We start from the raw sequence: 10,989 nt of genomic DNA on the forward strand, positions 1-10,989 counted from the left end.
TCGGCCAAAAAAAGTCAAAAATTTTTTCGACCTCAAAATGTCATAAAAAACGTCATAGTATAGTATGGCGTTTTTTTCGGCCAAAAAAAGTCAAAATTTTTTTCCACCTCAAAATGTCATAAAAAACGTCATAGTATAGTAAGGCGTCAAAATCGGCCATAAAAAGTCAAAATTTTTTTCGACCTCAAAATGTCATAAAAAACGTCATAGTATAGTAAGGCGTCAAAATCGGCCAAAAAAAGTCAAAATTCTTTTCGACCTCAAAATGTCATAAAAAACGTCATAGTATAGTAAGGCGTCAAAATCGGCCATAAAAAGTCAAAATTTTTTTCGACCTCAAAATGTCATAAAAAACGTCATAGTATAGTAAGGCGTCAAAATCGGCCAAAAAAAGTCAAAATTCTTTTCGACCTCAAAATGTCATAAAAAACGTCATAGTATAGTATGGCGTTTTTTTCGGCCAAAAAAAGTCAACATTTTTTTCGACCTCAAAATGTCATAAAAAACGTCATAGTATAGTATGGCGTTTTTTTCGGCCAAAAAAAGTCAAAATTTTTTTCGACCTCAAAATGTCATAAAAAACGTCATAGTATAGTAAGGCGTCAAAATCGGCCATAAAAAGTCAAAATTTTTTTCGACCTCAAAATGTCATAAAAAACGTCATAGTATAGCATGGCGTTTTTTTCGGCCAAAAAAAGTCAAAATTTTTTTCAACCTCAAAATGTCATAAAAAACGTCATAGTATAGTAAGGCGTCAAAATCAGCCAAAAAAAGTCAAAAATTTTTTCGACCTCAAAATGTCATAAAAAACGTCATAGTATAGTAAGGCGTCAAAATCGGCCAAAAAAAGTCAAAATTCTTTTCGACCTCAAAATGTCATAAAAAAACGTCATAGTATAGTATGGCGTTTTTTTCGGGCAAAAAAAGTCAAAATTTTTTTCCACCTCAAAATGTCATAAAAAACGTCATAGTATAGTAAGGCGTCAAAATCGGCCAAAAAAAGTCAAAATTTTTTTCGACCTCAAAATGTCATAAAAAACTTCATAGTATAGTATGGCGTCAAAATCGGCCAAAAAAAGTCAAAATTTTTTTAGACCTCAAAATGTCATAAAAAACGTCATAGTATAGTATGGCGTTTTTTTCGGCCAAAAAAAGTCAAAATTTTTTTCGACCTCAAAATGTCATAAAAAACGTCATAGTATAGTAAGGCGTCAAAATCGGCCAAAAAAAGTCAAAATTTTTTTCGACCTCAAAATGTCATAAAAAACGTCATAGTATAGTATGGCGTTTTTTTCGGCCAAAAAAAGTCAAAATTTTTTTCCACCTCAAAATGTCATAAAAAACGTCATAGTATAGTATGGCGTTTTTTTCGGCCAAAAAAAGTCAAAATTTTTTTCCACCTCAAAATGTCATAAAAAACGTCATAGTATAGTATGGCGTTTTTTTCGGCCAAAAAAAGTCAAAATTTTTTTCGACCTCAAAATGTCATAAAAAACGTCATAGTATAGTATGGCGTTTTTTTCGGGCAAAAAGTCAAAATTTTTTTCGACCTCAAAATGTCATAAAAAACGTCATAGTATAGTATGGCGTTTTTTTCGGCCAAAAAAAGTCAAAATTTTTTTCGACCTCAAAATGTCATAAAAAACGTCATAGTATAGTATGGCGTTTTTTTCGGCCAAAAAAAGTCAAAATTTTTTTCGACCTCAAAATGTCATAAAAAACGTCATAGTATAGTAAGGCGTCAAAATCGGCCAAAAAAAGTCAAAATTTTTTTCGACCTCAAAATGTCATAAAAAACGTCATAGTATAGTAAGGCGTCAAAATCGGCCAAAAAAAGTCAAAATTCTTTTCGACCTCAAAATGTCATAAAAAACGTCATAGTATGGTATGGCGTTTTTTTCGGCCAAAAAAAGTCAACATTTTTTTCGACCTCAAAATGTCATAAAAAACGTCATAGTATAGTATGGCGTTTTTTTCGGCCAAAAAAAGTCAAAATTTTTTTCGACCTCAAAATGTCATAAAAAACGTCATAGTATAGTAAGGCGTCAAAATCGGCCATAAAAAGTCAAAATTTTTTTCGACCTCAAAATGTCATAAAAAACGTCATAGTATAGTATGGCGTTTTTTTCGGCCAAAAAAAGTCAAAAATTTTTTCGACCTCAAAATGTCATAAAAAACGTCATAGTATAGTAAGGCGTCAAAATCGGCCATAAAAAGTCAAAATTTTTTTCGACCTCAAAATGTCATAAAAAACGTCATAGTATAGTATGGCGTTTTTTTCGGCCAAAAAAAGTCAAAACTTTTTTCCACCTCAAAATGTCATAAAAAACGTCATAGTATAGTATGGCGTTTTTTTCGGCCAAAAAAAGTCAAAATTTTTTTCGACCTCAAAATGTCATAAAAAACGTCATAGTATAGTATGGCGTTTTTTTCGGGCAAAAAGTCAAAATTTTTTTCGACCTCAAAATGTCATAAAAAACGTCATAGTATAGTATGGCGTTTTTTTCGGCCAAAAAAAGTCAAAATTTTTTTCGACCTCAAAATGTCATAAAAAACGTCATAGTATAGTAAGGCGTCAAAATCGGCCATAAAAAGTCAAAAATTTTTTCGACCTCAAAATGTCATAAAAAACGTCATAGTATAGTAAGGCGTCAAAATCGGCCAAAAAAAGTCAAAATTCTTTTCGACCTCAAAATGTCATAAAAAACGTCATAGTATAGTATGGCGTTTTTTTCGGCCAAAAAAAGTCAAAATTTTTTTCGACCTCAAAATGTCATAAAAAACGTCATAGTATAGTAAGGCGTTTTTTTCGGCCAAAAAAAGTCAAAAATTTTTTCGACCTCAAAATGTCATAAAAAACGTCATAGTATAGTATGGCGTTTTTTTCGGCCAAAAAAAGTCAAAAAATTTTTCGACCTCAAAATGTCATAAAAAACGTCATAGTATAGTGAGGCGTCAAAATCGGCCAAAAAAAGTCAAAATTTTTTTCGACCTCAAAATGTCATAAAAAACGTCATAGTATAGTAAGGCGTCAAAATCGGCAAAAAAAAGTCAAAATTTTTTTCGACCTCAAAATGTCATAAAAATGCATAGTATAGTAAGGCGTCAAAATCGGCAAAAAAAAGTCAAAATTTTTTTCCACCTCAAAATGTCATAAAAAAACGTCATAGTATAGTATGGCGTTTTTTTCGGCCAAAAAAAGTCAAAATTTTTTTTGACCTCAAAATGTCATAAAAAACGTCATAGTATAGTAAGGCGTCAAAATCGGCCAAAAAAAGTCAAAATTTTTTTAGACCTCAAAATGTCATAAAAAAACATCATAGTATAGTATGGCGTTTTTTTCGGCCAAAAAAAGTCAAAATTTTTTTCGACCTCAAAATGTCATAAAAAACGTCATAGTATAGTAAGGCGTTTTTTTCGGCCAAAAAAAGTCAAAATTTTTTTCGACCTCAAAATGTCATAAAAAATGTCATAGTATAGTATGGCGTTTTTTTCGGCCAAAAAAAGTCAAAAAATTTTTCGACCTCAAAATGTCATAAAAAACGTCATAGTATAGTATGGCGTTTTTTTTCGGCCAAAAAAAGTCAAAATTTTTTTCGACCTCAAAATGTCATTAAAAAACGTCATAGTATAGTATAATGTCAAAACATGCCGAAAAAAAGTCATATTTTAGTAAGACCTCAAAATGTCATAAATCACGTCATGGAGAATTAAAACTTCAAAATATGCCAAAAAAGTCACATTTTAGTAAGACCTCAAAATTTCATAAAACACATCACACACATAAGGCTTCAAAATATGCCAAAAAAAAGTCATATTTTCGTAAGACCTCAAAATGTCATAAATCACAACATGGCGGGTAAGGCTTCAAAATATGCCAACAAAAGTCATATTTAAGTAAGACCTCAAAATCTCATAAAACACATCATGGGGGGGGGGGGGGGGGGTAAGGATTCAAAATGTACCAAAAAAAGTCACATTTTATTAAGACCCCAAAATTTCGTAAAACATGTTATACGCCTATAAGGTTTCAATATATGCAAAAAAAAAAAAAAAAGTCATATTTTAGTAAGACCTCAAAATGTCATAAAACATGTCATACGCCCGTAATGTCCTATTGATTCTGGCCACCATCAAGTAAATGTTTTAATTCTTTGCTCCATTACTGATGTGTCCAGAGGCAGTTAGCAGGGCTTTGCAGTTGTAGTCATGATTTGTAACTAACAGTTCAGCCTTTATACCTATGCACAGCATGCTGTTCTGTGGTTTGTTTTAATGTCTTTGTTTGCTGTATTGATTTTAAAGAGTTGTGACCTGCAACTATACAGACTGTATCCATCACTGAAATTTAACTCTTTACCTCCTGCTTCCTGTATTACTATTGTGCAGCACAGGGATTATTTTTCTTCTTGTAAAATTCAGACTGAGCCCTCGTTTTGCCTTCTTTTCTGCCATGACAGGAGATCATTTCGCAAACCAGTGATTTTTAGAAGTATGAGTTTTCTGTTACTGAAACATTCAAACCAGGATTGTCTCCCCCTCCTGAGGAATATGTGCAGGACGGGCTGCTTCTTTCTTGGTTAGCTGTGCAAGAATACGAGCTTAGAGAAATACAATATGCAACACAGCGTATGATTATATCTTTCAGCTGGCAATCAAACTCTGACAGCATCTGGGCAGAATTTGGTAGTCAAATTATAACAGCATCTGGGTTGAATTTGTAGCAGCAAACTGCAGAAAAGAAGCTATGACAGAGCATTTGTGTGGGTTTATAGAACCTGGTCTGGAGAAAAGAGGCAGATGTGAATTCAGCGTTTGTTTTCATTGTCAAACATTTAAAAACTTTCCAGCGTACTGGCAAGTAGATTACAAAACAAATTGTTATTTGATAAAGATGGCCCGGGGAGGTAAAGGGCCTCTTCATATTGGGGAAGCATGTTGGGTTTCAAATAAAAGACCAATAAAACACTCAGCAGAGGGAGAAGGGGACCGTGGAGCAGACAGAGCCCATTACGAGCAGCAGATGAAGCAGTGAGACTAGCAACTGGCACATCAGTAAAAGTAGATCAGCAGCACAAATACAGGCAGGAAAGCCGGAAAAAACAGAATAAAAGGAGAAGCAGAAGATGACTACCACAAATACAAATAACCTGAGAGGCCACTTACACCTGAGGGGGAAACATGTTTGTTTATGACAGATGGAGAGCAGCAGGAGCAAACAGAGCCAGAACACGGTGAAACAAACACAAAAGCAGTGAAGCATTAATCGCTAATTACACCTGTTTGGCATTTGAAACAGTCTACAATAGTTTAATTGGGTGTTGCAGGGTTTTCAGCGGCTGTTTTGATGATGTGAACGTTTTTGGCTTTTTTTCCCAGTTTTCCAAACAGATTCGTACAATGGTCACCCATATGAATTGCTCCAATGTTGATAAAAATTATTTCCTGCTTACTCTCCTCAACAGTTTATTTCCCACACACATCTCTTTTCCTGGATCAGTTTCTGATCAGAGTAATTTTCAAAGCACTACACCTCTGATCACTGCACTCTTTACACATACAGGTTACACTGATTGATGGGGCAGATTTATTTCTCGAAATTCTAAATGATTATTGACACAGGCGTTCGTTGATTTCACATAAAAGTAAACAAAAGCAGACTTTGCATTTCAGAAAAGACTTTGAAGATGAGGAACAACCCACAAATTTGACAAACGTAATGTTTTTTCTGGTAATGAGCTTGGCTGGACTTGCTGGAGTTATCAAGTTTTCCACACCCAGTAAATAGCATTATAACAATAAGCCCCTTCGAAGCTACTTACTTGGACATGCTCATGTTTGCAGCCTACATCAGAGCAGATAAAAATCCTTTTTTTTTTTCTCTCTCTCTTTTGTGTTTTTTGAGTCTCCCACAAGAAGAGAGAACACCCGGAGCCACAAAACCTTTTGACATCTAAAATGAGGATAACACTGCATACATCATTCTTTTTATCTGTATTCTATGTATAAAAAACTAGTGTGTGTTGCATTTATGAAATCAATGAACTGCTACAGATAACCACAAAATTTTATTTCTGTATGTAACAAAAACATTTTGAACTCCGAACAAAAGACGCTTGGTTGATGCTAACTTTCAAATAAAATACTCAGTGTCTATTTGAGTCCTCCTCGTATTTATGAAATTAAAATCCAAACTTAAATTATGCATACTACAAAATTATGCAGCGAATCAAAAATGCTGTGTGCTTCTGTGTTCCCTCATAACTTCATCACATGTACTGGAGCGTTCAGTCAGCTGTCAACCTGAAAATGTTGCCGCTGGGTGTCACACATCGGCGGTTGTGACGCAAATTTTGAGCGACAAAAAATTTAAAACGTGTTAGTTTAATGTTACAAGATCACCATAATCTTCAAATTTAGAATTACATTAAAAACGAACGAACTAAAATAAAAATACATTTAAATTAAATACCCATCCTTTATTTTATAAAGTCACAGGGAGCCACAGCAGAGGGATGAAAGAGCCACATGCGGCTCTGGAGCCGTGGGTTCCTGACCCCTGTGCTAGAGAGAGGGCAACACCATCCAAAATCTTTACCAAGTATTTCTAGAACCTCATGAACCCCATGTACACCACTTCCAATCCTAAACTTGTTAGGGCTACCATTTGCAAAACACTGATTAGACATTCATTTTGTGGCTAGTCATTTGGAGATGATCATTACTGCTGTTACATTTGTACCTTAGAGTGGATAAAAGCTTGAGTAAAATGTTGCAGGTAATGAGACCCGTGGCAATTCTTCCAACATTACCTTCCTCTCAAACCAACAAGCTTTTAAATGAGCATCTCCATTGCTTCAGCCCAGTCGCTGGTAGTGAGATAGCAACCGGCAACTGTACCCCCCTTTCTGAGGCCTCCTCTGATGGTGTTACATAACAAAAGCTATCATCTTAGCCAAGCAGAGCAGACACCAACTCCCTGTTGTCTTTCCATTAATTGTACTAAATGTCAGTAGCTGCTGGTGAGGGTGCAGGTGATTAAAGACAGCCATCATTTAACAGGTCATGATTTTGATAAGGGCAATTAGCCCACAAGCTGCCTCCCAGAAATTCCCAGGGCTGAGTCTGCCAGCCTTTAGGAGGGGGAAGAGGAGGAGGCGGGGGATGAGAGACCATCACAGCAAGACTCATTTGAACAGAACAGAGATGAATACAGGTGGACCCTGAGGCATCATCACCACCTCCCAGCAAGCTTTGAAAAGTAAGACAAAAAAGTGAATATTTATACAAAACAGGCCAACGAGTTGTCATAAAACTGTTGATGGAAGATTAAAGCAAGAGGTGAGAACGTCAACCTTTGTAATCTTTGTAAAGTTTAACTTGGATGAGAGAAGCTTGTATCCAGTAACAACAAGTTTGATCATAAGTGCATTTTAAATCATCCAGCAGGTTCAGACGCCATCATTCAAACACAATAAAACCCAGCAACGCTGAATGTCAAAACATTATTGATTCATTTCTATCCTTAAATAATAACAGTCATTTTCAGAAAAGACTTGATGTGTCACTGAAAGGCTTTCCCTCTCTCGTCCTTTGAATATTCATCTCAATTGCTCTGATTATGTGCCCGCTGGCAGCTTTGGTTGACATGCATATGAGTGATGATGAGGGCAGATAAACCATCCTGTGGTAATGAAATACTCTGCAGCTGACAAATGGCAGTCTTCATAGCTCAGCCTTTATTAGGTTTAGCCCTCTTTAAATGTCTCCTTGTGGCTTGGAGAAAACTTAACTTTCAGCTGCGAGGCGCGCACCACGCAGATGATGTTCTGGAGCATTAACTTTATTCATTCTCAAGGTAGCGACCTGCTGCCGTTGTCTATCAGGTGAAAAGCCTTCATCTCCCATAGCTGTTTTCTCACAACCAGAGAAAACAGCCATGTGCTCGTATTGATGTATGGATGAAATTTTACTGTGACATTTAGAGTCTCCTACACAGAAACCATAATATCGACTTGCTGTGTCTGACACGAGAATCTGTCAGCTATAGCGTGACATACAGCGTTAAAAAGATGATGGAAAAGATTGTATTTGTCATTTACTGTGTGTCACAGGCCCCTCGGGCCACAGAAAGTTTCTCAGCAGAGAAGTGACAAGAAAATAAAGGAAAGAGTTAAAAGGTTTTTATAGTAGTGGTGCAATCAGAGCAAAATGTCTGACATTTTTGAACTTTTGTGGGTTATTTTCTTCAGCAGTCGTTCTTCATACTGTGGGGGGAAAAGGCTTTTCATTGCCCTTTTGTTTTCATAAAGTGACATTGTATGAATTCCTCATTGAAACTAGAGAGCTATCTCTGCCTCGTGACTTCACTGATGAGCTTGTATTTTTAACAATTTAACAATTTTAAACAATGTCAACATGTCTTTATACACATGGGCCTACTGCAGCTTTTCTACTAACCGCATCTGTTTTGGAGGCAAATTTAATTCTTTATTTTAATTTAATTAAACTACATCTGGTCCATTAGAGATGCTAAAAATACACCAAAATCAAACTTTGTCTCAAACTAACTAATCTACACCGATCAGGCACAACATTATGAGCACTGACAGGTGAAGAGAATAACACTGAATAACTCTTCATCATGGCACCTGCTAGTGGGTGGGATATTTTAGGCAGCAGGTGAACATTTAATCATCAAAGCTGATGTTAGAAGCAGGAAAAATGAGCAAGCATAAGGATTTAAGCAAGTTTGACAAGGGCCAAATTGTGACAGCTAGACGACTGGGTCAGAACATCTCCAAAACTGCAAATCTAGTGGGGTGTTCCCAGTCTGCAGTGGTCAGCGTCTATCAAAAGTGGTCCAAGGAAGGAACAGGCGATAGGGTCATGGGTGGCCAAAGCTCAGTGATGCATGTAGGGAGCGAAGACTGGCCCGTGTGGTCCAATCCAACAGACGAGCTACTGTTGCTCAAATTGTTGAAGTTCATGCTGGTTCTGATAGAAAGGTGTCAGAATGCACGATGCATTGCCATTTGTTGCGTATGGGGCTGCATAGCCGCAGACCAGTCAGGGTGCCCATGCTGACCCCTGCGCCGAAAGCACCAACAATGGGCATGTGAACATCAGAACTGGACCATGGAGCAATGGAAGAAGGTGCCCTGGTCTGATGAATCATCTTTTCTTTTACATCACATGGATGGCCAGGTGCGAGTATGTCGCTTACCTGGGGAACACATGGCACCAGGATGCACTATGGGAAGAAGGCAATCTGGCGGAGGCAGTGTGATGCTTTGGGCAGTGTTCCATCCATGTGGATGTTACTTTGACACGTACCACCTACCTAAGCATTGTTGAAGGCAAGAAACTCTACTTTGCTCAGTATTGATTGATATAAACAATCATCATTACACACAACGTAAGACCACGTAAATGACTGTACAATCATCCTCCAGCCTGTTCACAGTCAGCACGCTTCCACTGCTGCTCAGAACTGTCACACTGTCTTGATGCTTTATTTACCCACCTCCACCTGTGTGGTTCTGCTTTTCTGCTCTGTACTTCTGACCAAAGTCTAATGCGTGTACAGCAACAAGCCATAAAAGCAAATCTGGAGTGTCCAAGCCGAACCTATCACCATGTCATAAGCATCAGCAAACAAACGCTGTTCTCAGTTAATTTCCATTGTTGTCCTGTGATCGTTTGATGTTAAAACACCAGACAGATGACAGAGGAGAGGATGACTCATATAAAAAAAAAAAAAGGACAGGGAGAACAGAGAGGTTTTATCAACCTCACTCAAATGACCAGTTTGTGATGTTGGATCTTTTTCAGAAGCTTTTTTTTCCCCCTAATGGAGTATTTTAATCCAACCTGCAGAACTGACTTTTACCTTAGTCTGTGATTTTCTGCATTTCCCAGAATTACTTCATGTGTACAACTACTGACACATGATTTGTATGAACCTGTTGCTTTGAATCAAAAGTGGCAGTGTGGACATAGAGTGTAATAAAATAGTTAATGACCATAAGAGCATAATTGGCTGTTTCTACAACACAAAATGTGTGTATGTAATCTGTGGTCAAGCCCTTTGCATTTTTTATGATTTTGGAGTTTTAGAAACCTTGGAGGATTTTTTCTATATTTGAAAAGCTTTTCTTTAAAATGATGATTTCAGTGTTTTAGATCCAGTGTTTCATTATTATTATTTATTTTATTTATTTATTTTTACTATGTGATCTGGTAGTAATTTTAGAGAACACAGACTCCTGAAGTCTGACAGTTGGAAAGTTGTTTTAGTCAAAGTTTAGTGATTTTCAGAGGCATTATCCCTGCTCTGATTTCTCATCCAGAGTCTGTGATTAAGTTTACACAGAAAATGCACTTTGGCTGAGGTTTGGAAAAGATCATGATTTTGGTTAAATGTAAACAAACACATCATATCTGAAGTCACTGTGAACTTTTACTGTATTTTACTGTATAGACCACAATCTGCCCCTACCCTTAACCATGTTCATGTCAGAGACTAAAGAAAACCATGAAAAAGTTTTAATAATATTGTAGTCACTACCAGCAGATATTCTACTGCAAGGTCAGGTATTTTGTCAAAAAAATAAATATGTCTGTGAACATTTCATTGATGTGTTCAGTATTGACATTTTTGCCACATACATTTATCTAAATGTACTCATTATGTTAACAGTAAACATAATCCAGTCACAATTAAGTTTCCTTCCAGATGTATTTGCTGTTACAAATTAGTTGTGTAAGTGTAATTTCTAGCCATTTTACACCACCTGCCACTAAGCAGCTTGTCTCCAAATTACGGTTTAAATGCCTCGCGACAGTGGATATTGAGGAAGGTTATTGAGAGCTAACATTATGTTTAGTGGTTTCTTTTAAGTCTAGGAGATCAAATCAGTGACCTAAAATAGGTTTTCCCACTGCTTCCCTGGAATATTTGTGTGAAACTGTGAATCCTGAACAAAG

Source organism: Toxotes jaculatrix, chromosome 4 (assembly GCF_017976425.1).
Source record: "Toxotes jaculatrix isolate fToxJac2 chromosome 4, fToxJac2.pri, whole genome shotgun sequence".
Classification (NCBI taxonomy): domain Eukaryota; kingdom Metazoa; phylum Chordata; class Actinopteri; family Toxotidae; genus Toxotes; species Toxotes jaculatrix.